Source organism: Halichoeres trimaculatus, unplaced genomic scaffold (assembly GCF_033239565.1).
Source record: "Halichoeres trimaculatus isolate MK-OKI-2021-1 unplaced genomic scaffold, fHalTri1.1 fHalTri1_scaffold_11, whole genome shotgun sequence".
Taxonomy (NCBI): Eukaryota; Metazoa; Chordata; class Actinopteri; order Labriformes; family Labridae; genus Halichoeres; species Halichoeres trimaculatus.
The window spans coordinates 27,458,328-27,484,012 of record NW_027437189.1 but is presented as its reverse complement, the minus strand read 5'-3'; the positions used below and the strand labels follow the sequence as shown (position 1 = coordinate 27,484,012).

Here is a 25,685-nt window from a genome sequence, read left to right as displayed (position 1 = left end):
AGAAGATGATGAAATGACCTCATCGTTTAAGCAAGAATTAGTGAGAATGTGGAGGAAATCTTGTGAAATTTTTGTGGAAATCTTGAGATGATCTTGTGCAAGTATTTCTACAACATATAAATACATAGCAGTTTAAGAATCTGCTCACTTTCAATATGAACATCCAGCTTTGTTACTTTATAATGTTTAGATATTTGAAAGCAGAACACACCGACTTTAAGATAACATAACTTAATTTGGTTTTTCTCTGACCCTAAATTTTTAATCTAATCCTCGCTGATCCTGTATTTAAGGCAAAGATTTCCACGTATTAGTGCATTAGGATATTCCATAAATCTCTTGAAGAATAACTTATTTCCTCCATGCTGACGTGAAGCTGCTGCAGTGTTGGCTGTTGTGCTGTGCGGTTGTTAAATTATGCACAGTCCTATTTGTCAAGTATTAGTTTGACACCAGGCTTGTGAAAACTAAAAAGTAAAGAACCTTCAGCACAATACTGAAGAGCTAGTGATTTGGGGAGGATGATGAGTCCCTGAAAAGTGGGGCAGAGGGGTTTTGGAAGATGAGGGATTACAGTGATCCTCTCTCCCCTCTCATCTCTCCCCCCCTGGCAGCCAGCAGACAGCCGAGCCAGGCAGGTGGGAGCTCTGCTGCTCTCTGATCCACTGTTTTGTGCTGCAGTTTATTAATGCTTCATTAGGGACAGGGAGCTGTCAGCACCACGCTGGCTTTACCTGATGCCCTGCCGCCACCGAGCAGCGCGGCAGGAGCAGCCCAGATGTGTGTGTGTGAGTGAGTGTGTGGATTGTGTGTGCTCATATATGCTGGTGCACGTTGAGAGGCATCCATGGAGTTCAGATAAGTATGAAAGTGAGTTTTGTGATATGCATGCGAGTGTATCTGTGCATGTGTGTGTGTGTGTGTGTGTGTGTGTGTGTGTGTGTGTGTGTGTGTGTGTGTGTTTCCTGTTGTGCCGGTAGTGATAAGGGAGGGAACAGGGGGTTGGAGCTAATCAAATGCAATGATGCGATGTGGGGGGACTTGGCAGTGTGTGTTCTAATCAAGACACCCTCCACCCCTTATCACCAGCAGGAGAAGAAGAAGAGGAAGAAGAAGAAGAGGAGGAGGAAGAAGAAGAAGTAGAAATAGAAGAAAGGGAATGTGACCGAGGGAGAGGAAAAAGGAACCAGGGGATTGAGTTAAGACTTTGCTGAGAGAATTTTGCGAGAGCGAAGCAGAGCAGAGCTGCAGAGACGGAGAAGAGACTGATAAGTGGAGTAAACTCAAATTTTAACACGAGGCCTGAGCCCTGTGAGCCACTCCCTCCGTCTTAATGCTGAACTAACCTTACAAAGACTCCAGCTCCACACCTAAAGCTGCACTAATAAGCTGTTTTTATTAACAAAGGCTTGCATTACCATGTGTAATGTACAAGGAGTCGCTCTCAATTATCCACAAACTCTGCAGTTCCTCCGAGCTCCGCGGAGACTTTTAGCATCTCTCGTTTCATTTTTTGGTTTAAAGCTTTTGGTAAAATCAGCATTAATTCTCTGAACCTGACTCTGGTGTGTTGTATAATTGCAAACTCTGAAACAAAATCTTACTAACAAGCCCTGTGCAGGACTGTATCACTGTTTTATTTTAATTAAAAGCTCATGTGAAAAACTTTTTGATTGTGTTGATACTAGCATCTCCCTCCAAGCAGTTAACACTTACCCTGCCAGTGGTTTTAGACCTAAAGAAAGCTACACGGACACAGACGCTCTTCTTCTTGATGCTCATGTTTACTTTTGTAGGTCATGAAGAGGCATTAACATTTATTACCTTCGCCAAAAGGTTATGTTTTATAATGATATAATAATATTTATATTAATCTGATTCTAATCTTTTTTTTCTTTTTATTTTTTCTATCATGTTTACATTTTCAGACAGTTTTCTCTTATGTATGAACCAGCCTTGATTTTTAACTCTGCTGGGTTCACTCTCACAGCTCTCTTTAACTTGAACAGCTGCTGTTTCAGTGACAGCCGGCTCTAATAAACACAATAAACTGTAAAAACAAACTCAAACATTTGGAGACCAGCTATGAATCAGGTAAAGTTAGAGATTTCATAACTTCATTGCTAATGTTTAAGAGTTAGAGGCTCAAACTGACTTGAAGGGGCTGTGAAGACTATCTAGAAAAGCAAGTGTTTTTGTGAGACTCCCATTCGTTTCCCATGAACACTTGCTCCCACTTCCAAGAGGACGTGACTCTTATCAAGTCGTGCGTTTTTAACACTGTGTATCTTTGTTCAAGACAACTTTTTCCTGGATCTAAAGCAACTAGGTAATGTTTATTCATAGTTGGCTAGCCCTATTGTTTGAAAAGTGACTACAAGCTAACTTCATAAACTCATTTTATAGCATAGTTTTGTAGCCGTACATTAAGCGCAACTCGCAGCCTGGTGCTCTGAGACATGTCTGTAATGTGTAACGTTAGTGGTGGTTAGTCCTGGTTATGTCCAACTTCAACCTCACCAATCAGAGCTAACGTAACCTCACTCTTCATTTTATTGATAGACTCTCAAGTTTGAACAGACCACTGCAGAATAACTGCTGACTGTGGGTTGGAGTGAACATTAGCACAAACAGAACAAGCTTGTGTTTTAGCTCGGGCTGTATCACCCTCCTGTTAATCTTTCTTCTGCTCTTCTGTCCTTTTTCTGTCTGACAGTTCAGCTCCAGTGTCCCCCATCACTACAAAATTAATCAAATGCATCATTTTAGCAGAGAAAAACACTGATCTCTCTTTTTGTCTAAACTTTGTCAGCCGGCGTGGTGTTGTCATAGGAACTAGTGCTGTAAATCAATCTGGTCCTGTCTGACCTGACCGGGAAGCTCAGACATAGCATTTAGAAATGACCTACTTTGGCGCTGATAACCTGATTTTAAAATGTGGATTATGAACAGGTGTATAACTAGAAGTGAGAATTCTTCAAGACCACTCAGAAAGTCCTCACAACCCCTTTAAACTGAAAACTTTCATCAAAACAGTCTTTAATCGTTCCTGTTGTTTATCAATAACTTACTCGAGCAACACTCTCTGTTTCAACAGGAGGAGGTGAAATCTTGAAGTAAACTAACGTGTTTGACTGGTGGTGGATCTTAATGTGATGCCTGTGATCAGGCTGTTCATTGAGAATTAAAAACCACAGTTTTAAGTAGTACAGTAATTTAGTGCCTTTCTCACAGTAACAGAACAAAACCAGCATTTTACTCTGTCACGTATGAGAGAGCAAACCATGTGTCTGGCAGGTCTTTTCTGGGAAAAATCTACTCAAATGATGCATTTTGAAGGAAAAAAAGAGTAAACAAGATTTGATTGACACGTGAAACTGGGCAGAGGAAAAGCAGGGAAACCACAACAATGGGCACTTGAAAAAAAAATCAAAAAATAACTAAATGCGTGGGCGGTTCAGACAAAAGAGGCGACAAGCAAGTGAGGAAAGGCTTATAGTAAAGAGGCAGTGACGACACGGTGTGAGCAGAAGTGTGCAAACGTGAGATAAGGAAAAAAGGTCAGAATGGGAGCTGGGAAAAGCGGTATGGAATGGCTGGAAAATAAACAAGATGGACAGACAAGATCAATCAAAACCCACATCCAAGAACTAAATATGGATGAGATGTGAATCCAGACCTCAGAACCAAGTGATGAGGGGCAAGAGGAAGGCCAGTCCTACACACCTCTCCAACATGCTGTCAGAACACAAGCACGTGTGCACACAGAAAACACACACACACACACTATCGCTTCACTCGCTTTACTGGGAGGCCAGTGGCTGGAAGATGATTCTGTGTGTTTGATGTAGGTCTTCAAAGAGCTCCACTGAACTGCAGCTGTTGCTCTCTTTTACAGGCTTTGCTGTTTTACCCTTGAGAATGGAAAATGAAGCACAAAAAGCCCCTCATCATCCTCCAGTTTGCAGCAAAGTGCTGGAGTGTACAGAGTGTTGGTAAGCGTTTATCCAGACCAGAACCAAACGCATATTTGGAGAGTGAGGTTAAAATAAAGTGAACAAAGTCACAGAATTCAATCACTGCCTCTGGTGTTGGAAACACAACCAGCTGAAACCACAAACGTTCAAGAAAAAGCATAAATGACGGGAGACAAAATACTAAAACATCTCAATTCTGTGAGGTCTTCTGGTCTCAGGGTAGTCGATTTCGTGCTGCCGCTGTCAGTTTCAAGTGTCAGATGTGTCATGCCTGAAAGATGCAGTAAAGCACAGGTGGGGTCTGAGCGGCTACACAGGGCCCATTTACTCTGCTGAGTGACAGAAAGAAGCCGGGATGGGATTAAATCGTCTGGATGTGGCATTTATGACGAACACAGACAGAGATGTTTGGGTCCTTTGAAGGACAGCGAACAATTTCACAAAAACACTTAAAAACTTCTCTTGAATGAGTATGGCACATTTCAAGACATTTCTTCTGAAGGAACAACATCAAGCTTTAAGCAGTTTAATGAAAATATTTCTAACTTGGCGTTCCTGCAAAAAAAAAGGAAAAAAAATAGAAAAAAAAAGAGAATCATTAATGGTACTTTTCTGGCGGCGCAGGATTTGAAGTAGCTTTCCAACTGAGCAAGCTGCTGTGATTCCACTGATCTTCAAAGTGGCCTTCAAAGGATGAAACCTCTGAATTATGACACAGTTAGGCTGACACCTTGGTCCAAAGCAGTTACTGCACAAGCAGTTTGCACAATGCTAACATTTTTTCACCTTATATAAGTGTTAATTTTGACATTTGAGGCAAATAACTCCACCACTGTCTACGGGAGTTATTCATTGACTTTGTGAGTGTGTTTTTCTGCGCTGGGCAGGTGGCGTACAGTGCGTTAATCAGAGCTTGTTTCTGGCTAATAAGCTGCCTGCTGCTGCTGGAAATGAGCTTGATTAAAGGAGTGAGCGTGAATCATAGAGTAAAGTTGTAGGTCATAAAAAACAAGAGTTAGCTTAGACATTGTGTGGATCAATTTATTTCCAGGGTTTGGAGAGAAACAACAGTCCACCCTGTTAGAAAACTTGAGTTAATCCTGGATCAGGACAGCTGTATGAGTGTCCTCGGTGTCTCACAAAGAACAGGATGGTATTACATCAAGTGTAACGACTCACTTTATTTCAGTCCTGTAATCCATATGAGCTGAAAGAGATAGAGGATAAGACGAAAACCCGAGCTGATGGACAGTCTCTTTAACCTCGGGGCCTCCTTGACACCTTAATGGCCAAAGGGAAAAAAGTAAGCATTACCTATTGGAGAGATGTCAGAGCTTGTTCACAGAGAAGTGTCTCCAGGATTAAGTCTGAGGTCTTTTGAAGAAGTCTGTGAAAAAATGAATCTGGAGGGCAGTCAGAGGAGCTATTAACGGCTCGTTTGCGTACCTCTTTTAAGCTTGGATCACATTTAATCAATAATGCATTCATGTTGTTTTAAATTGTTGAGCTGCGTGCTCAGCATCATTGGATCAAATGCAGCGAGATGGAACTCGTTAGACCCAGTCAGGAGCTCTGACATTACAGTGAGCGCTCACACCGCAGCTACGGTTCACTGGTGATGTGTTTTTATCACTCAAACCTCGCTGAGAGCAACAGACGGGAGAATTACTTTAGTGTACATAATCGTTTAAAAGCTGGATAAATCCAATATACAAACCACCTTTATGCCCACAAACTGAATGAGCACAGAGTTAAACCATAAAGATGCTGGGTTTCAAAATCAATGCACCGCCATCAGGGAGGGAAGCATTCAGAGTCTCATCCCGGCTCTGGAAAGAGATTCAAGGATTCGTGTTGGCGAAGAAGCACATATGCCACAAGTTTCCTTTCATTAGCTCCTGATTAACAGGAGCCGGTGGGGGTGGAGAGCCAAAATCAGCACTGATGTGCTGCGGCGCATTGGCTAATCATGCCTGGCCTTTGGCATCAACGCTCGCTAATGAGCGATGGCCGCCGGGTACAATATGCTGTGCAGGGCTGCGAAAAGTCAGGTTCTCCTTCCACACACAAACTAAAGCTCATCTTAAGGAAGTCATAGGATTCACCTTGGATCAAGGTAAGCAGAGAAAAAGCATATGGGTATCCATTAAGAGTTATATCTGCCCTCTTCATTTCTGTTGATACATGTTAGCTACTACACGCTAACTGCTGTAGTGAGACTCCTGTCAGTGATTCTCATTCGAGGGGACAGGAGTACTAAACGTTTCTAATGGAGAAATAATTATTTTTTTTGTTGTTGTAGTTATGAAACAGAGGATATTCCTACCTGATTAATAAAAACTGCTAATTTATGCAGCATGAGAAGGAAGCACTATCTGATTAATCTGTAATCATCATCTAAGGACAAGAGGAAACATATGTCTCCTGGCATGAACGCTGATTTTCAGTGATTCCAGTGTAGCCAGCAGTTAGGAAAACAACCTCCAGCTAAGACTTCCTTTTCCATGCTGCTTTTATGTCTGCAACATAAATGCTGTCATTTCCTGCTCTATTACATCCCCCTGGGTGACACCTATTCATCTGTTTCAAGTAGCTGTAGGTCTCAGTTCAGCAGCTGACGCACACACACTCTAACTCTTTCTTTGGTGTCATGAACCTGAAAAATAAACTTGTACTTCTTGTGATTTACTCACGGCTCATTGGTCTAAAGTTTTTAAAATCAACACCATTACAATGCAGGTTAATAAAAAATAAAGGTGCAAATTTTATCTGGCCTGCCCTCCAGTGGTTAAGATAAAAAAAACTTTAATATTTTTGCTAAGGGAAGGTTTGATTGATCATGTCTGATGCCTTGTAAGTAGTCGGGAAATCTAATTGCTGACGGGATTTTGTCGCACAGTGTGGTGCAGTTGAAACTCTTGATCAAGAATGGTTCGTCAGCTGGCCTTTTTCGACGTCTTTTAATAGCTATTAATAACTTAGGGTCAGAATACTGCAGCAGTATGTGTCCTGCCTGCTTTTGCTCTCCACAGACTGGTCTTGTCATAGACCAAGCCTGCCGAAATGACGTCAGTCAGTATTACTTGGAAATGAAGAAATGTTATAAAAGGAAACAAGAAAAACATCCAGTAGATCTAAAAAGAGCAGCTAACCACTTGGTTGCAGACTTATCTGTGCTATGTACCCTCTGGTTAAAAGTGTCTAGACTAAACCTCTAATCTCCAACCCAGACACCAACTACCCCAAATGGTAATAAATTTTTCCATGGATGTCACTTCTCTGAAAAACTACTGGCAACAAAGACTGATTAATTGCTGTTAAATGATAGCTGTTGTTTAGAGTTTGCTAATTGGTTGCACAACCAGCAGGTAAAACAATAGCTCATAGTTTGGCTTCAAACTGTCAGAAAACAAAATGTTTAGAAACCATTGTGCTAATTCACCACTTTCCAATTATGTTCTTGGAAAAACTGAAACAGCTAGAGCAATAAAAACCTCATCAACAGGAAAAACAAGAATTATCTCTCGTTAGCAAAAGCAGAATTGCAATGTGCCTGCCACCAAAGATTGAAACTTAATTTAAAAACTAACAAAGATCCAGTGGATTATACCTCAAAACTTTTGTACAAAGACCAGTGGGACATTTATCAACTTCTAATTTTCTCTCTCACTCAGCACACACACACACACATTTCAATCAGATAAACTCCTCAAATCAGCCTTGCAATATAGGACCCTGTTTAACATGACAACAATTTAATTTAAGCTGTTTTGATAAGCCTCTCTGGGAGAGACAGAGTGAGGCTGCAGGAGAGGCACAGAGCACTGACATTTATTCAGAGCAAACAGATGAAAATAACTCAGATTGATTCTCTTCTTTTTCTGGAAAGCAATATAACTGCAGCCAGGCTGTAATACATTTATATTTAGATATATGTGTGTGTGTGTGTTTGGGTCTTTTTCTTCAGATATATGAAAATTACATCTTAGGTGCACAAAAACAAACAGGCAGTAAATGTGGGTTTATGGGCCTGTCGTTGTTAAAATGAGGTCAGAGTGATTTGAGGAAACGGTAAACAAGGTCACACGCTGATGCCAGAGAGAATACGTCATATTGTTAGCATCGCCAGCCAAGTGGTGCTGATTATCTAGTAAAATGGACCCATTCAATCCAGGGACAAACGGCGCTCTAATAACACCCTGCGAGTGTAGTTTCACTGTGAACACGATACTGTTTTGGAGCACAGCACGCAGGGGAAGCGTTTAGAAAAGGTCAGCATGCTGCGCCGTGAAGACGACTGCTGTGGCTCAGAGCAAACGTACTGTCACAGCAGTCGTTTTCTGCTGACATCATTCTCATCAGAAGCTGTCGCATGTATTCAGTGTGTGAATGTTTTCAAAGTTGGTTAACTCCTCATGGAGTTAATTTATAAATAATTTTCAGTGTGTCTGTGTTAAAGGTGTCCAAATCCTGATTTCTAGTATTGGATACGGGCCGATTTTGGCATTTTTTCATCATAGTGGTGATCAGGAACTTTAGCTGGTCATGATCTCTTGACTTTTTCCTTCTGTTTTCCTTTCTAATTTGTAGTTGTTATCCCCTTTGTTTCTAGTTTAGTTTTACTCACTGCCTTTATGTTTCCCTCCTTTTTTATCACTCATTTTTACTTGTATGTTGTTCCTGTTACCCTGTGTGCAAAGCCCCCAAATAGGTGGCCTGGGTTCAAATCCAGCCTGTGGCAACCTTCCCGCATTTCACTCTGTATTTGTCAAGTTAGAATACTATTTCTGAACTTCCTGTTTCATTTTGTTCACCCTTTTCTCTTGACTTTCTCAGTTCCTGTTAAGCTTCCTCCCTCACTGCTGATCACCAGGCCCCTTTCTGATGTGTTGCGCCCATAGACTGTAAAAAAGAAAAAAAAGAAAGATGACCTGTTGCTCAGCTCGCAATGAGGTTGTAGCAAAAACTGCTCCCCCTGGTGACTGGCAGCAGTATAGGTCAAAAAATCAATCTCCCCAGCCATTCTAGATGGGCTGCAGTCAAACTTCATAAAATTAATACACCTGGTAGAAATGTTTCTCATGTCCAATCTTAAGATATCATTTGGCTGCATTGTGTTCAGAGGTCCTCTTTTTCCTGAAAAGTTTCATTTTCATTAGTTATACAAGGTTAAAAACAAGGCTTTGCATCATGTTTAATGATGATTGATAGCTGCTGTTCTTATGTATTTTTTTCGGGGATTGTAAAATATGTCAGGAAGGAGAGCCAAGAAGAGATTAGACTCTTTAGAGAAAAAATAATGATATTTGTCACCAGGCTCCTGTCAGATTCTCTCCGAGTCCTTCATAGCCTCTACTGCGCAGACTGTGGCTGCACAACTGCTGCCAATGGCTGCGCCTGACGGGGGTATTTTGGCTTCAAAACTGTACGATGGTAAATAGCAGAGCCACACCATCCACTCCATAAACAGTTTATGGTTGTGCCTGTGTCTTGTGTGACCCACCCCCCTTTCCTTCTCATACCCTCACTGCTCTGCCAGATTATCACAGGTTAACAGTTGATACATCTAGCCTTTGTTACAGTTAGCTTCTCGTGTTTAGACCCTTTTCTGACCACACTCGTTCCCTGATCTTTGCCTGTCAGACTTGTACCTTTGCCTTCTCTGATTGACTTTGTGAACCGCTCCTGTTTCTGGATCACAGATTTTTTTGAAAACGCCCAGCCTGTCTCTGCATCTTATTCTTTTCCCTGTGCCTGATACACTCCCCACTCTTACCCCATTTCCTACTCTATCCATGGTCCTATCCTCTCTGATTAAAGGCATAAAAGCCTGGAAAGAAAAAACCTAAAAAAAAGTGTTTGGTTTTTTTTTGTCAGGGCTCTGACTTTAGGTCTTTGTTTGTATAATGTGTTTAATTGTTCTTCATATCCACATTCAAACCAGAACATAATGTCAAAGTGCACATTCAGTTAGTGTTTGTCTCTTATTTGTGAACCTTAGAGCAAATGAAAGCTGTATGATCCATATATGCCCATTAGAGCTCATAATGTACTCCTACACATCAAAAGCATTCAATCAGCACCAACAGGGAAGCTTTATAATATGGCAGCCAATAATTATGTAGCATGCTCTTAGAACGACCCACTGCACATGAAAAATACTGTGACAGAGTCTTAGCTTTTGTCAGAGGGAACAAACTGCAGTTAGCACAACAAAGCACAGTCAGTTTTTATTTTTCAGGACCAGCAGGTAACATGCTGCAGGCCTCCTTCGCTGTGTCACTGTCAATTAAGCAAACTGAGTTATAGAAGTCATTACAAAGGTAAAGTACTGTGCCTTTTTTCTATAATTGTACATTGTGGTTGCAGTTCAGTAGAAATTTGCAGTTCAAGCTCATTAAAAGTTTCCCTCTGCAGAAATCCTTGTATATACCACCTGGGGTAAAATAGAGTTAAAGCATGAATTACCCAGAGCTAAAATGGGCCCTAAGCCTTTTCCTTTATGTATGTAATGTACGGAGCTGAGTGAATAATAGTGATTTATTTTACATGGTTAGCAGTCGACTGTGACGTTAGTGCGAAACATAAGTAGGCTCTACGCATCACTTCTGCATTTCTCCTCCTTTCTACACAGATGACTAACCTGAGCTTCTCTCCACTTCCTCAGCAGTAACCTGGATGTACAAATTGGTGTCCAATAAAACCCCTAACTGTAAAACCATCAGGACCCTGAGTCTAGAAAACCCCGATCAATAACCACTGCAAGGTTTCCTTTCTTGCTTTAAGACAAGACAGCGTGAGTATTCTCTGACAGTCTGTCTGTCATCTCCTTGTGTCTGACTCTGTTAGTGCTGCAAATATCTTTTTGTTTGGCATGTGGACACCAGCTTGTCTCTTCAAGCCAAAAAAAAAAAAGTCCCTGACTGCAGCAGATTTCAGAGCGAGACAGTTTTAACATGAGGACATGCCTGCATCGTGTGACAGCTCCACACGTATACGAACCAAAGAAGCAACAGCGAACAGGTATTCCTCAGAAATCCAGCACCTGTCGCCATTCCAGTTCCACACAAATAAAATAAAACACCCACTATTGTCTGCTGAGCTTGTACTTCTTCTCATATTTTCAACAGCGCTCATACTTTTTTATTTTCTCCACTTTCCATCCCTCCAAATGTGTACGCAGAGAAAATGGCAAATAAACTATGCATTATTCAGGAGAAGGAAAAATGCATAAATACATTAAAAAGTGTCAAAACACAAGTCCTTGTCTGGCATTAAAACAGGTGTGTGTATGTGTGTCGATAGGGATGTGTGTGTGTGAGTGTGTGTGTGTTTAGATAATCGCTGCAGGTTTTTGAGAGGGTGAGCACTGGAGGGATGAAGAAGACGGGATTTGTCTAACAAGTATCAGTGGTCGCAGACGAGTAGAACAGCAAGTAAAGATGGATAGAGGATTCCAGCAAAGCCCATTATCATCTCTTTAGAAGTGTGTGTGTGTGTGTGTGTGTGTGTGTGTGTGTGTGTGTGTGTGTGTGTGTGTGTGTGTGTGTGTCTGTATTTGGTGCATGGTTAAGGGTGATAACAAGAATGTATATTCTCCCATCTGTCTGTTTGCAAAATGCCCAGGGTGTCTGCATATTTCACTTAGTATGTCTGCGTATGTGTGAACATGCATTGGGAACATAAATACAGTACAAGTACACACACAAACACACCAACAGAAAAAACACACACACACACACACACACAAACACACACACACACACACACACACACACACACACACACACACACACACACACACACACACACACACACACACACACACACACACACACAGTCAGTCTGTCAGGTTCTGCATGTTATGGTTATGAATACTAAGCAAGAGTCGCTGCCCGAGGGAAATGAAAGCACGAAAACCAAGTTATTTACAATGACCTCTCGCCCTCTGCGCAAGTGTGTGAGTGTGTCTCCCTGTGTGTGCGTGTGTGTGTGTGTGTGTGTGTGTGTGTGTGTGTGTGTGTGTGTGTGTGTGTGTGTGTGTGTGTGTGTGTGCTTGTGTGTGTGCTGCAATCAGCCTAGAGAAATTAGAATACTGTCTACGTTTGTGTCTGTCTCTGTGCATGATACTACCACTGAGAGTTGCAGAAAGAAGTGGGGTTTAGTTTTTAAAGAAGGGAATGAAAGAGTGAACGTGAAAAAATAAAAGGAAAGAAAGGCAGAGGGCTTATGACTGTTGCTTTTTGTCTGGTCTTACAGTGAGTACATGAGAAGGAGGTGAACTGAGGGAGTCATGGAGACATAAGGACATAAGGACAGGCATGGAAAGACGACTTAAAGTTTGGTCTGTTTGTTGGAAGGAAGTTGTGTGTCTAAAGTAAGTAGATTACAGAGACACAGAAGTTTGTCTATCACCTGCTGCAGAGAGGGTCAGCTCTAACTCATAAGTCAGCTTATTTCATGAAACTCCACAGAAAAAAAAAACTATTTAGTGGAAGCGTATCCAAAAAATGCACTTTACGCCAGTCAGAAGACTTTTTGCATGATTCACAGTCAAAACAAACATGTTCCTCCACCCACAGTGCACCTATCAGCTCCAGGCTTGAAAGACTAAAATATCACCAAGCTGAAAAGAGACTACAGGACACTCAATGGACTAAAGAAGAGAAGAGACAGAGCTCTGTTACCTGATGGCGCAGGTGTGTGAGACTGTAAGAAGTGCCATCAGTAAGACTTGGCAACAACAACAGTACTCTTTGAATAAGAGGATAACAGCATCTCACTTATCTCCACAACTATTACTGTGTCTGCAGGATAATGCCCAGCATTTGCTTCTTCAAATGACGTCAGACTAAGATGTGTATTTATTAAAATAAATCATAGTGTTTCAGAGCACTGGGAGAAAGTACATCATGGGCCCAGTTCTGTGTACGGCAGGTGGAAGAACATGTGTGTGTCTCTTTAAAGTATAACCTCCTGAGACCCAGAAAAAAGGGTTACAATTTTTGATTTTTCTACATTACATAGTTTTCTTATTTGAAAGTGTCATGCTAAAATAAAAAATAGATAAATAAACTGAATGTCCTTTGCAGGGGACAGCAAGACTTCCTTATACTGAATAATGTTCTTTCTTCTGTCTTCTTTTAAACAGTTTTACAAGGGGAACCAGGAATTTCATGTAATAAAACAAAACAAAAATCATTTACTATCTAAAAGTTAGCTTGTAAAAGTTGTAGCTTGTTTGACTTCCCTATCCAGGTATATAAATGTCATCAAATCTGGAAAAAAACATTGAAAACTTAACTTTGATTGGGCTATGCATGTGTGTATGTATGTATGTGTATTCATGTTTGTGTGTATTGTTGGGTTCTTGAAGGTCAATTTGTCAATCCTCTGTCACCTAGTGTACCTTGCATTTCACATTAAAAAAATAGATGTAGCAAGTCCCCATGTCCAATGTGGAGGACACTGGGAAAAATAGTTAATCTAAATAAAAAAAAAAAGTATGGCAACAAAACTTTTCAAAACACATCTTAAACAAGTTTGTTTTAAGAAACATCCAACACTCATCTCTAAAAGCACAGATTTTGTGTAAATCTGATATCTTTCTTTTCTTGCGCTAATAAAACAGGGGTTGGTTGAGTGGCCATTTGGGAAGGACAGATCACTGAAAAGCCCAGGATGTCCTCTTAAGAGCACAACAGGCTTTATACTTACAGACCATTTTGTTTTTTTAATAAAGTTTTGAAAGTGATGTCCTCTACATAGGGACATCACTTGGGTCTCAGGCTTCCTGTTGGTAAAGTAAAGAGCTGATATTGTTCTAAACAGAACGGAGAACTCATACCGTCTGAGTCTGGGATGGAGTTTTTAAAAAAGACTTTAATGACTTCGTCTCAAGGGTCTGTTCCAGTTCTCCAGATGGCCTCTCCAAAAACCAGCCAATGACCGGGCTCTCTGTCAAATAATACACTCACTCTCAACAAGTACGTCATACAAGGGCATTTAATGAAAATGAACAATGAAGAAAAATGAAGGCCGCAGAGGGAAAAAGGAAGAAAATAGCTGAAAGAGGGTGATTTAATTCATCTTGCGGTTTAAAAATGTTGTACCAAAACTCAAAGACTCTTGAAATGATGTCAAAAATCAACAAAGAAAAGAAAGACAGACTTCAAATTTAAAAATATAATTTATAGGAGTTCAAAGTTTTTGCTTCAATATGACTTTTGTTGCTTTTCTTAATCAAAATAGCTGCTGATAAGTTTTCTTTAGTGGAGCGTTTCAGTAGTTGTAACTTTTGTGCAGTTTCAAAGGAGACCAACAGAGCAGAAAAAGAGTGAAAGGAAAGATGGTACGATGGAAAATCTGAGAATAAAAGAAGAAGCCGAGTAAAAGGAGGAGAGAGGTGCTGAGGTGGATAAATAATCACCAGTAAGTCTGTGCAGAACACCGTTATCTGCTCCAGCCAAGCCAAAAGTCATCTCCAGCATCTCCAGCTATTACCACCAATCCTCGGTCACCAGGGGCAACCGGGCGTGTCACCGAGGTAACAAAGGAGGCCCTGAGAGCAGGAGAGAGTGTGGGAGGAGGAAGAGGAAGCCTGAGGAGCAGGCTGTATGTGGAGGGGAAAATAAAGCAGTTTGGCTGTGATTCCTGACTCTCCAACTCGCCTCCAGAATGAGGCTTTTGCTCAGAGGAGATTTCCTGAAAGCTTCCCGCTCAGCCAGCATTGGACGCCCTGCGAGGGGATAAATCAGGGCTTTACCCGGCCCGGCCCAGACACCTTAACTACCACAGACCAGCAGCAGACAAAAGACAGAAAATACAGCTCAGGCCAGGGACGGGTTTAGCTTCCCATGGGGAAAAAAAACCCTTTCTCTCAACAATAGTTCAGGGAAGAAAAGCCTTTGATAAACAACAGGTGAACAGGATCAAGTGTTATATTTGATAGGAATACATCTTCCCAAAAGGGTATTAGTAACAGAGTGAACTGAAGGACAAGGCGGACATGATGTTTCCACACTCATCTAAACAGTTCAGAGAGTAACCTGTATGTGAGCATCTCTTTTCACAATTCATCCATTTAAGTTCTCCTTTAATTTCTCACTAATGCAAACCTCTTTCACTCTGCAGACATGCAAATAAAGACTAATGTGCTCTGGCAAATACATTCAGTCAAAAGGAGGATTGCTGCCAGGATACATCTACTTTGACCCAGGAGACCATAGTGTGTGTCGGCCGTTTTGAATACTGAATGAATAAACTCCCACTAAAAAGTCAATTACCATTTTTAGCCCTGGCACCACCAGCAGCTTGGTGAGCGTCTGCGAGTCGGAGTGAACCTCTGTGTGAACATGGCAGGAAGTTTACCTCGCCTGTCGCACCAGAATTACAAGTCAATGGAATAAATTCACCACTTTTGTTGTTGACTGAAATACTGGTTTTGTGTTTTGTCTAAGCCATGGCACATCTATCAGCCTTAAATTGGGACAGTAACTCCAATAATCCTCTACAACCTGGATATAAACAAACACAGATAGCTTCTCATAGCGCAGCACAGCCTGGCAGGTTTAACCTGTTTGGAGGACCGAATGCTGGTAGTGCTGGTTCTGCGAATCTAAACCACACTCTGCAAATTGATCTGACATTCTGTTGGTGGATCCTGTGACTTTTTGTTTGGCTTTGTAAGATAAATTGTGTGAGTTTGTTTTGAGTGTTGTTTTTCTTGCCTTTAGACTCGTCCGTTATTCAGAATTTAAAATTGTGTTGAAACAATTAGAAAAGGAGTCGCTTCAGGGCATCCTTCATTTAACAACAGAGACACAAAACTGTCCATTCATCTCTTTTACTTTCACTTTTTATAAATTTCTCCCTTTTTCCAACATTTTACTCAGTCAAACGTTACATATTTTTTCTTTATGAACCATCAATAGATTGCTGTGATTGTATGCTTTTTCTCAAGCTGCTGTAAACCAGCTGCCTCCAGGGGTACAGACAAAGCTGAATGATGGGTTGATTAGAAACTATTAGCCTCTATCTGAGCCATAAATTTAGAGATAGAGGTAGATGATGAGGTTTGAATACTATATAATACATATATTATTGGGTTATTTCAGTGGTGTCATCATTATCAGCTAAAAAAATATGCATGCTAGAATATAAGCATAACATTTCCAAGAGAGAAAAGCCAGGGAGACATGTTGGAGCTTAAGTTTCCTAAGTGAGGGGACTTTCTCAAACTCCAACAAAACTTTTATAGCGGAACATTTTTCATTTCATATTCTCAGTTTCTTCCCAGTTTCAATCAGTCAGGGTTCACCCTGGGAAGCAGTAAACTTTCTGATTAGTCATCACACAAAAATACCAAAGATGTTTTTTTTCACTCCAGTATGTATTTTTGAAAATACTTCTAATGAACCACACGCCACTGCCAAGAGCGAAATCTTTTCAAACATTAACCGAGTGTTTTAGGTTTCCAAAAAAATAAATAAATGAAAATAAAATGCAAATCACGCTGGAGATGCCGGGAGGAGAAATAAATCCAAATACAAACATTTCACTGGAGGGAAAATATTAGAGGGCTCAAAAAGATCCAGATACACTGAACAGTTTGCAGATGGGCTCATTATACTCCCTACATAATCTAAACATGATATATATTAACTTGGATGGCTATTGTTACCAGGTAAGTGAAAATACATTGAGCAAAGTTTACAGAAAAAGGAACTAGTGTGTCAACTCTGAAGTGTTGAATATGGATTATAAGTTCAGAGTCCCAGGCGTGTTGTGTGTAAGATGGAGAGGTTTACATCCCCCTTGTATTTGGCCTGACTGCCTGCAGTATGTTAGAGCAGACAGAGCAGCAGGTGTGGAGTACTGATGCCTTTCTCCTTTCACAGTGAGGACACAGGAGTGTGTCGGTGCTGGAGAGATAAAAACCCTCTCTAAAGCACACAGAGGGAAAGAAAGAGAGAGGAGAGTGGGCTGATAGAGTAGCCGACAGTGCGGTCGTGCTTAAGGCCAGCTCTCAAGTACACACACGTTCCCATGCAGACAGACGCACAAAATCAATGGCAGCATTGATCACCCTCTCGAACTCCAGTAACACACAGATCCCCACACACTCCACCTCTTTTTGCATTACTTGTTGCAGTCCTTCAAGAAGAAAAAGTAAAGAATGAAAAGTTCATGTTCCACAAGAGTGACCACACGAGATGAGCTCTGCAGCACTCTCTGGGAGGGGGAGTGTATTTACCACTCTGCACCAAGTTCAATATTAGGAGAGCCAACATGGTGCACGTTCCCTAGCTGATTGTAGTGTGTGCACGCCGCACACACACTTTGCACACACACACACACAATGCCCAAATGTCTCTTGTCTCGCTGAACCAGAAAGTGCTGCTGCTGGCTGTTTCTCTCTCACTGCCTCTGATTTCCGACTTTTCTTAACTGACCACTTTCCTCCCTCTCTCCTTGTGTTGTTATCACACTCTCCTGCTGGGCCAATTTAAACGCAGCGTCTTCTTTTAATTTCAATAATATCAGAGGCCATTATCTGCCCGCCGCCAGCCCGCTCAACTGTCAGAAATATGACCCACCCGTTCTGAATTATCCATCGAGAACAAAAAGGGGAGATAATGAAGGAGCTGGTCGAGTTGGTGTGAACCATTAAGGATAAGGTTATGTTGATATTAGAGAGGAGCACTGGGAGCAACTAAGTGCCCACGCCTCAGCGACATGAGGGTCATTCTGTTTGGCCCTCAGGAGGAGAGACTGTTACCTCTGCGCTTAGCTGCTGTAATGGTCTGTCTTTCTTCTCTCTTTCAAACACATTAAGCTAACCTGGGCTATGATGGAAACCTGTGACTGTGACTACAGACTCTGTTAGAGTAGGGCCGCCATTCTGAAATCAAATGATTCACTAACTGATCCCTGTCAAAGTCAAATACCTGCACTCCTCTCAGCTGTCATATACTCTGTATCTCTGAAATTGTCTGATGAATGCACAGTATGTTAGACAATTCTGCAATAAGATCATCTGTGGTTTTTCTACTCTCCCTTTCAGTTTCCATAATTCAGGACATTTTTATCAGGAGATGAATTATTCGGAGACTTTGCTTCCCACAACAAACAGGCCCACTCATACAAACTAATTAAAACACTGAATAACGCATTTTTATGTTAAAAAGAAATTGCTTTTCAGTTTGTCTTTGCCAGCAAAAAGTCTGTCTGACCACCAAAGCCTCCCAGTTTTCAAAATAAAACAATAAACATGAGTATATCATAAGTAGATGTCACAAAGTAAGCTGCTTAATCATAGTAAAGACTGATTACTGTGTCAAATCATAACACTTACGCTTAGTGATTTGTAGTAGGTGAAAAATGAGAAAAAAGGTGCAACAAACTGTGATTGAGTCATTCAGCACCCCAGCTCAGGTCATGGGAAACTGAAATGTCTCATTAGGAGATTCAGGTGAATGCATCAGCTGTTGAATTTCCACACAACCACCATAAAAATGTGCCACATAACAGACAAAGAAAAATGACAGTACACAACAACAGAGAAGCTAATTACTGAAAAAGAGATTTCAACAACTCAGTGTGACTCTTGAAAAGGGAACTGTCACCCCTTTGGCTCTTCCTGAATATACATACCCTAAATTAGCCAAAGGGTCTCACCACTGTTATCCAAAAGTGCTGCTAGCAAAACATCATCCAACAAAGCTGATCAAGTCTTTTTTTTCCTTTCTTTTATTTCATTTTGTCTCTTTGTCAAGCTCTTCAACTTGTGCCTAGATCAGGTCTGGTCATTTTGCACATATGCTCTGTTGCTGACCTCCGATGTTGTTTTAGATAGGAATGGGTGACGAATCAGGTACTTTTATGGCTACCAGTCAAATTCCATCTATAGTACCAAGTATCAATGCAAGTAAACTCAAAAGGGACCATGTTTAGGTACCTAGACGTATCCTTGTGACTTTGAGGGAGCGGAAGAGTAGGCAAATTCCAATGCTGGACATGAACACAGCATTGGTAGGTTATACATTAAAGAATAAATATGTTAAATTGGAAAACTTTGAGATTTGATTATTACCTCCACCAAGGAGGTTATGTTTTTGGGAGAGTTTGTCTGTGTTCAACAAAACTCAAAAGTAATGAACAGATCTTGATGAAATTTTCAGGAAATGTTCAAAATGGGATAAAGAAGAAGCGATTAATTTTTGGAGGTGATCTGGATCACCGTCCGGATCCAGGACTTTTTTAAAGGATTCTTTATTATTGGGAGATAGGGCCATTTTCACCATATGTGTCTATAACTCCACAATACATGGTCAGATTACTTTTCAAAACAATACAAGACAAGGTCACCATAATTTCTGACAGATGTTAAAGTACAATCCAGATCCTGGCAATATTCTGGACACTAAGATCAGGAATATGAAATATGTACTGGGTCATCATAATTTTCAACACTGTCAGGTAACAAATTATTGTACAAACCTGCAACTAACACCAAATTGTAGCAGACAGTCTGCTGAAAGGGAGTATAACATTAAAGTAGGACTAAAGTGTTGGTGACAATCACAATATGCTTGGGCAGGAAGCACTGAAAAATGGTACTGTTGCATCTGTAGCACAGGAGAGGAGAGGCCATTAAGTTTTCAAGCATGTTGATCATTTCAAACACTTAAAGCTCCCATGAGGACATTTCTTTTCATGTTGATGACAAAAAGTCATGTGCCTTTTATACTTTAACAGTCTACCATGTTACCCACTGAATTCTTGCTGTAGAGACAATAAATAAAAAAATCTGTCAGTTGATTTGGCTGTCAGCAGAGTAAATGGGTAATAAATAATTACAAGAAAGGAATGGTCAGTCTTGTTGTTTATGGGATCATGTGCTTTTGTAGCTAAAACAGAAACATTACTGTTGATTTCAGCCTGTTTCATAACCAGCCCAAACGTCTCGCAGGAGCTTTAAATGCCTCGATTAGGAGGAGAGAAATGGTGCTATTAAAATTCAACCTCTCCGTTTGTAAGAGTCAGATTATTTATTTTCTTCTTCATCACTTACAACCTGAGCTCTGAAAATGTTCACATCCTGATATGTCAGAGACGCCTCCTCACCTGGTGATCATAAAAACACACCTTGAACCTCAGGTTTGTATATTGTGTCGACAGCATCCCCCAGAGAGCACCAGTCCCTGTAAAGAGGTGTAATCTGAGAGAAAAATCTGTTTTGTGTGGCTGCACTCCTCACAGTCAGATAAAACTCTAAGTTGATCTGTATTGGACATGAAGGCTCCTCAGAACGGTGGCCAATTCACTTACTCCAATGAAAACCACCATTCAAATCGAATGAGTCAAACGAGGCTCTGCACAAAAGCGCCGATTCAAACGCCCACACTATTCTTAAGTTAAAAGCTCTCCCATTCGCCGGGCTTTTCTCTCCTTTTTCACCGTCTTCTGCACTTCCTCTTTCCCGCCTTTGCCTCTCTCTACCTCCATTAGCCACGACAGCTCCATATTCTAAGCCACAGCGACCTGTCCAGACCCTCTGTACCACCTGGATTTATTGGAGGCACAGAGCGAATGAGAACCTGTCAGTTGGATTGCCCTGACCTCCTAACACTCCTCCTCACACGCACACACACACACACACACAGCAGAGAGCTGAGGCACCTATAGCATCCTGAACCTTGGCACCTGTACGTTAACCCACAGCACTCTTATTCAAGAAACAACTGCAGATGCTCCTCTATTCAGCCATAACACAAACACAAAAACAGCTTTGTACTATCTCAAACCCCAGCTTACAACTTGGCTGAACCTTTCATCCCCCTACTCTCTTTGATTCTTTGGTTGGCTGCCTCTCTTTCTGAATACTGTCTATTAACAAAAGTCATTTTGCTGTGTGTGTCTGCCATGTGTGGGAGCCGTCAACAAGGCTGCTGACATGAATGAGGGTAAATAAACCTACAAATGACAGAAGTCGCACTCGAATGTGACTGCCTGCACTGATTTCTTCAAAAAGCCGAAAAAGAAAATCAAAACAAACCGCACACTGGTCGAGAAATGATGAGCAGAGCAGAGACAGATTTAGGTTTCTTGGTCTGAGAATGCTCATTCGTCACCTTAAGGCAAAAACTAATGTCTGACTTCCATTTAAAAGCACTCATGACTTCAGTTTATGATATGAAGTTAGGATTAAGTGTTGGAGCTCTTAGCAGATCACAAAAGCTGCCATCAAGAGTGTCTGTAACCTTTGTGAGTGCAGCTCCAGAGCCAGCTAAAGGTGCTCCGCCACAGCCTGACAGTGAATACAAATTTTCACTCTTTAAAAGCAGTTTGAGCCCAAAGCTAATAGAATAAAATACTTTGAGCCTTGCCAGGAAAAAAAGTGCCCACATCACAATCAACCATGATATTACTCACTGGATTATGACCTGCTGTTTAAAGCCTCCAGTTAGGTTAAGCTGGTGCAAAAAGCTGTTTTTATGGTTCAACACATCAAAACAAGAGGCAGGTGAGCACTGCTGCATCCCCACCGTGATTCAGAGGCTGTTCGTTTTCAGGTATGCTGTGGACATGAGTGAAACGAGAGCTTTGCAGTTTTCCTTTAGACTTAGTGGTCGACAGATATACGACTAACACATTTTTGGCAAACAGTGAAGTCAACCCCTTATGGCTATCTAAAAACATGCATGTTTTAATCACTTGCACATCAGTTTCTTTTTAAAAATCAAGAAAATCCTCTAACTACTAATGAACATCTACAATCATGGTAGGTGGTTAACTCCTGTGAGGAAAAGTGAAGCCAATATGGAGGAAATAAGCACTTAATTTTTTCAGGATTCTAAAAGGCCATGTACACGACAACAGTTTTAGGATGAAACACAAGAGCACTGTTGCGTTTTGGTCGCTCGTTTGCACGGAAACTGTGTTTTAGCAGACTGAAAACACCAACTTTTGAAAATGGCCTCCTGAGTGGATTTTTTCTGAACACTGCTGCCACTGTTGGCGTGTTACAGTAAGCTGGAGTTTTCAGTGGAAACGCTGGGGTCATGCTCTGCTTTGTGCGAGCGCATACAACAGTAAAAGCGTAATGTTGTAGACGATCGCTGTGGACTTGTGCTGCTGAATCAGTTATAGCGCCAACTACAGGCCTGGCATGCTTGGCATGTTTTCAGTCCCTCAGTGTTTCTGTGTAAATGAAGAAGTTTTCACTTTGTTTTAGCATTTTTGTCGTGTAAATGAGGCTCAACGCCATGGAGACCCCCGTATGTTCCTGTCTTCACTGGTAGCAGCTAAAAATCCATGTTTCTAACTGTTCCAGCCATTTTATTGTCTCACTACGTTTTCATTAGAGTTAGAAGCAATGCTGAAGTTGTGTTCTTGCTCATATAAAAAAACTCTAGCTGTGAGGGTTTTGGTGTGATGACAGAAACTCACACCAGAATTCAAAACTAATGAGAGATTTTAATTGTATTGTCTGTGCAAGATATAAAAACTCTGGATATTTTGTTGAATTCCTGCTTGGGCACAAAAAAAAATAAAAGGTAAAAACTTTATGTTCATGGACATTGCATTCTCAAATGAATTTCTGATTTGTTTTAATGTTTGTCTCTCAAATTAGTACACAAAAAATCAGTAGAGCAATGGTGCATGTGCTCATGAGACCAAAATAACTGTAAGTGTCTTGGCTGTGTGAATATTATCAGCAGAATTCAACATGTTTACATCTTGGTACTAATAATAATTAAAAAAAAAAAACGCTTTGGACTCAATATTCTGATTTGTTATGTATGAAAACTGTTAAAGTGGGGATTTCTTTTCCTCATGTCATCTGTATTTATCACAGAAAGCAAAGAGCCATGCATAATGAGCATAATCAGGAGTGTAGCTGATTTGACCGTCAGGTGGATGACTTGTAGTTGTTTTGGCTACAACCTCATCTCTGCCTCTTACACTCTGTATCTGGAGGAGTGAGACATTTGATTTCCTGTCTCTCTCCGGCTGTCAAATAAAGGCAAAAATGCCCCAAAAATGCCCAGCAGTGGATGAAAGCAGTTAAATCTGAACTCAAATGGCGACTGGTGAACAGACTCTGATGAAGCCTTTTTAACTGCACCAACAGGAGGACCCAGCCTTGTATTCAATCTGTCATGCTAATCAGTGAAGCATCATTTTATCAGCCATATTGGCTTCGACTTTAACATTGTTCATTCTCTTATAATTTTTGCTTTTCATTTTGAACATCTGAGCACAGACTGTATTGGTGACAATACAAGAAAAGTCCATGAGATGCTACTTTGTCAAATTCAGCTTGAATGAGTTCAGCCTTTATTCAACTATGGATCAAAATGCTTCTCCACTGCGTTCTTTTAAAAGTTCACAAGATATCCAAACTGCTGCAACGAACACCAAACGCTTCCAGCAACGTTAATATTTCAACATAACTTCTTAAAGATACTGAGGCATTAGTGCATGAGCTCTGTGCTCTTTGTAAAGCAGTCCCATTCAGGGGTTGTGTGAAAAAAGCTGACAACTAAAAAACACATTAGAATTAGCCTCAATTAAAGCGGCTTATTTCAATCTGAGAGTCAGAGAAACAGAAGGCATCAGAGGTAACATGATAAGAGCGAAGTCTCTTTTCTGGTGTGGAACAAGTGGCTATTATCAGCAATACTATCATTAGCTTCATCATCATAATTATCATTTCTTACTTATTTTTAGGCGGTTGCCGTGGTAATTACGGTGCTTTCGATGGTCATCATTACTGCTCTTTGGATACTTCCTCTCCCTGTGCTAAGTCTGCTCCAGTTTTCTGTTCACCCGTTCGCTCACTCCATCACTCCCTCTGTCTCCTCCTCTTGCATCCCCCTCGTTCCTTAAATGTTTCACAGCTCATTCCTCTTTGAACGTTAATCCCTCCTTCCCTCTCCAGATGCTCCTCGGCTGTACTCTCTGTTCCTCCTGTCCTCTCTCTGTCCTTTATATCTCTTTCCTCTCTGCCAGTGGAGAGCAGTCACCAAGCTTGCTATTAGTGCCAGGTCCAAGCAGGCGCAGTAATCAGAGCCCTGGAATTAGCAGCGGGCCCACACTGGCAGGCGGGCACGGCGCTGACAAAAACACTATAGTTATTATTGAGGCTGCTGCAATGTTGCAGCTTTGGCCGGGATCCTGGGCTCGCCTTAGAGCCTGGGATCTTGACGGGCTTTTGCTTTGGGGAGAGGAGGTGAGGTGAAGCAGGAGCATGGGCACCCACCAGGGGCAGGGGGGTTAAACACACACTGGATGTCCACCAATGGGGGCAGAAAGTGGCACGTATTTTTTTTTGTTTGTGATGGTGCAGGTGGTGCTTAAGCGCTGGGAGTGAAGCCACATTGGACAGACAATAGTTTGAACAAAATGGGGACATGTTTTAGCATTTGGGGGATAAAGATAGGAAGGCAAAGCCTGTTGTATTAGAACTGGGTGTAATGGAAATCCATTTACCAACAATAACGAGCAATTTGGCGACACTCTGAGACGTGCAGCTCTGTGTGTATAATGTGCCCGTTTTTTGTCCCCAAGATCAAGCACGTCCCAAGTTAAAACCCTCCACATTCAGTGAGGTTTCCATCTGTTTATACAGCCCACACCTCAGTGTTTTAAAATTGAGATTTCACAGCGGTTTAATGGGAGGTGTCAGTCTTGGGTCAGACAGTTTCTGAGGTGCTGAAGCCTCTGTAGACTTTCTGGGATTGATCTTTCCAGGATCAAAGGCAGCAATTTGATCCCTTAAATGATAAAAAAAACTGTATCTACTAATGGTAATACTTCAAAAACACTTGCAGACATAAGAAATTCTGGTCATTTCAGGAGTCTCTGAAGATGGATGCTAGTTTGTGTGTTTGGAGTGAGGTGATCTTATAAATACACACAAACAGAAGAATTCTCATCTGCTCTTTTAAAAGTGGGACAACTTTTATTATATCCAGTCAGCATGAGTAAACTAAAATAACTTAAAAGCTAAACTTTTACTCCCTTCTCCTTGATCTATGAATATTGAACACATCCATCCATCTGTTATCTGTATCCCTGGAGCAAATCCCAACTGTCACTGGGTAAGAGGCAGGATACACCCTGGAGGTCACCGGCCAATCACCGGGCAAAATATCAACAACCACACTCTCACCTCAGGAACATGTCGGATAAGTTTCCCTTGACTTTGAGATGTTTTTAACTATTACTTCACAACGCCATACGAAGCTATTCTTCCTCACTGATTACTTTGCAGCTACACTAATGAGTGTCTAAGAAGGGAAGCTTTGTTTTTCAGTATCTCTTATTACTCTTGGTGTGAACTTTAATCTCTATTTCGAGGTACAAACTCATTCCTGTTTCGTATTTACAGTTTACCGATGGCCTGCAGCCATACTGCAGCTATTTTAAATTACTCCTAATGCAAATCTAACCCCCTGCTGCTGCAGCGTCACATTAAAAACTTTCCAGTGGCTAACCAGGAGGGTGCTTCTGAGGTGAAAGAGTTCTTAGAAATGTGTGTTTTTAACTATATGAGGAGAGAGCTGTGGTTGAGGTTCAGGAAATCAGGTCAAATAAGGCTGATATGGAGATTTCTGCACCATTTGATCTGCACATTAGATGGAGGTAAAGCCTTAGATAGAAGAATAGATAGATATATGCAGTCACATGAATCTAAAA

At 41.2% G+C, this 25,685-nt stretch overlaps 1 protein-coding gene across 11 annotated transcripts in view; it reads right to left on the bottom strand.

Moving 5' to 3' along the window:
- agrn (agrin) overlaps nt 1-25,685 on the bottom strand; it is a 361,340-nt gene that overhangs the window by 120,855 nt on the left and 214,800 nt on the right. The window lies entirely within an intron of this gene.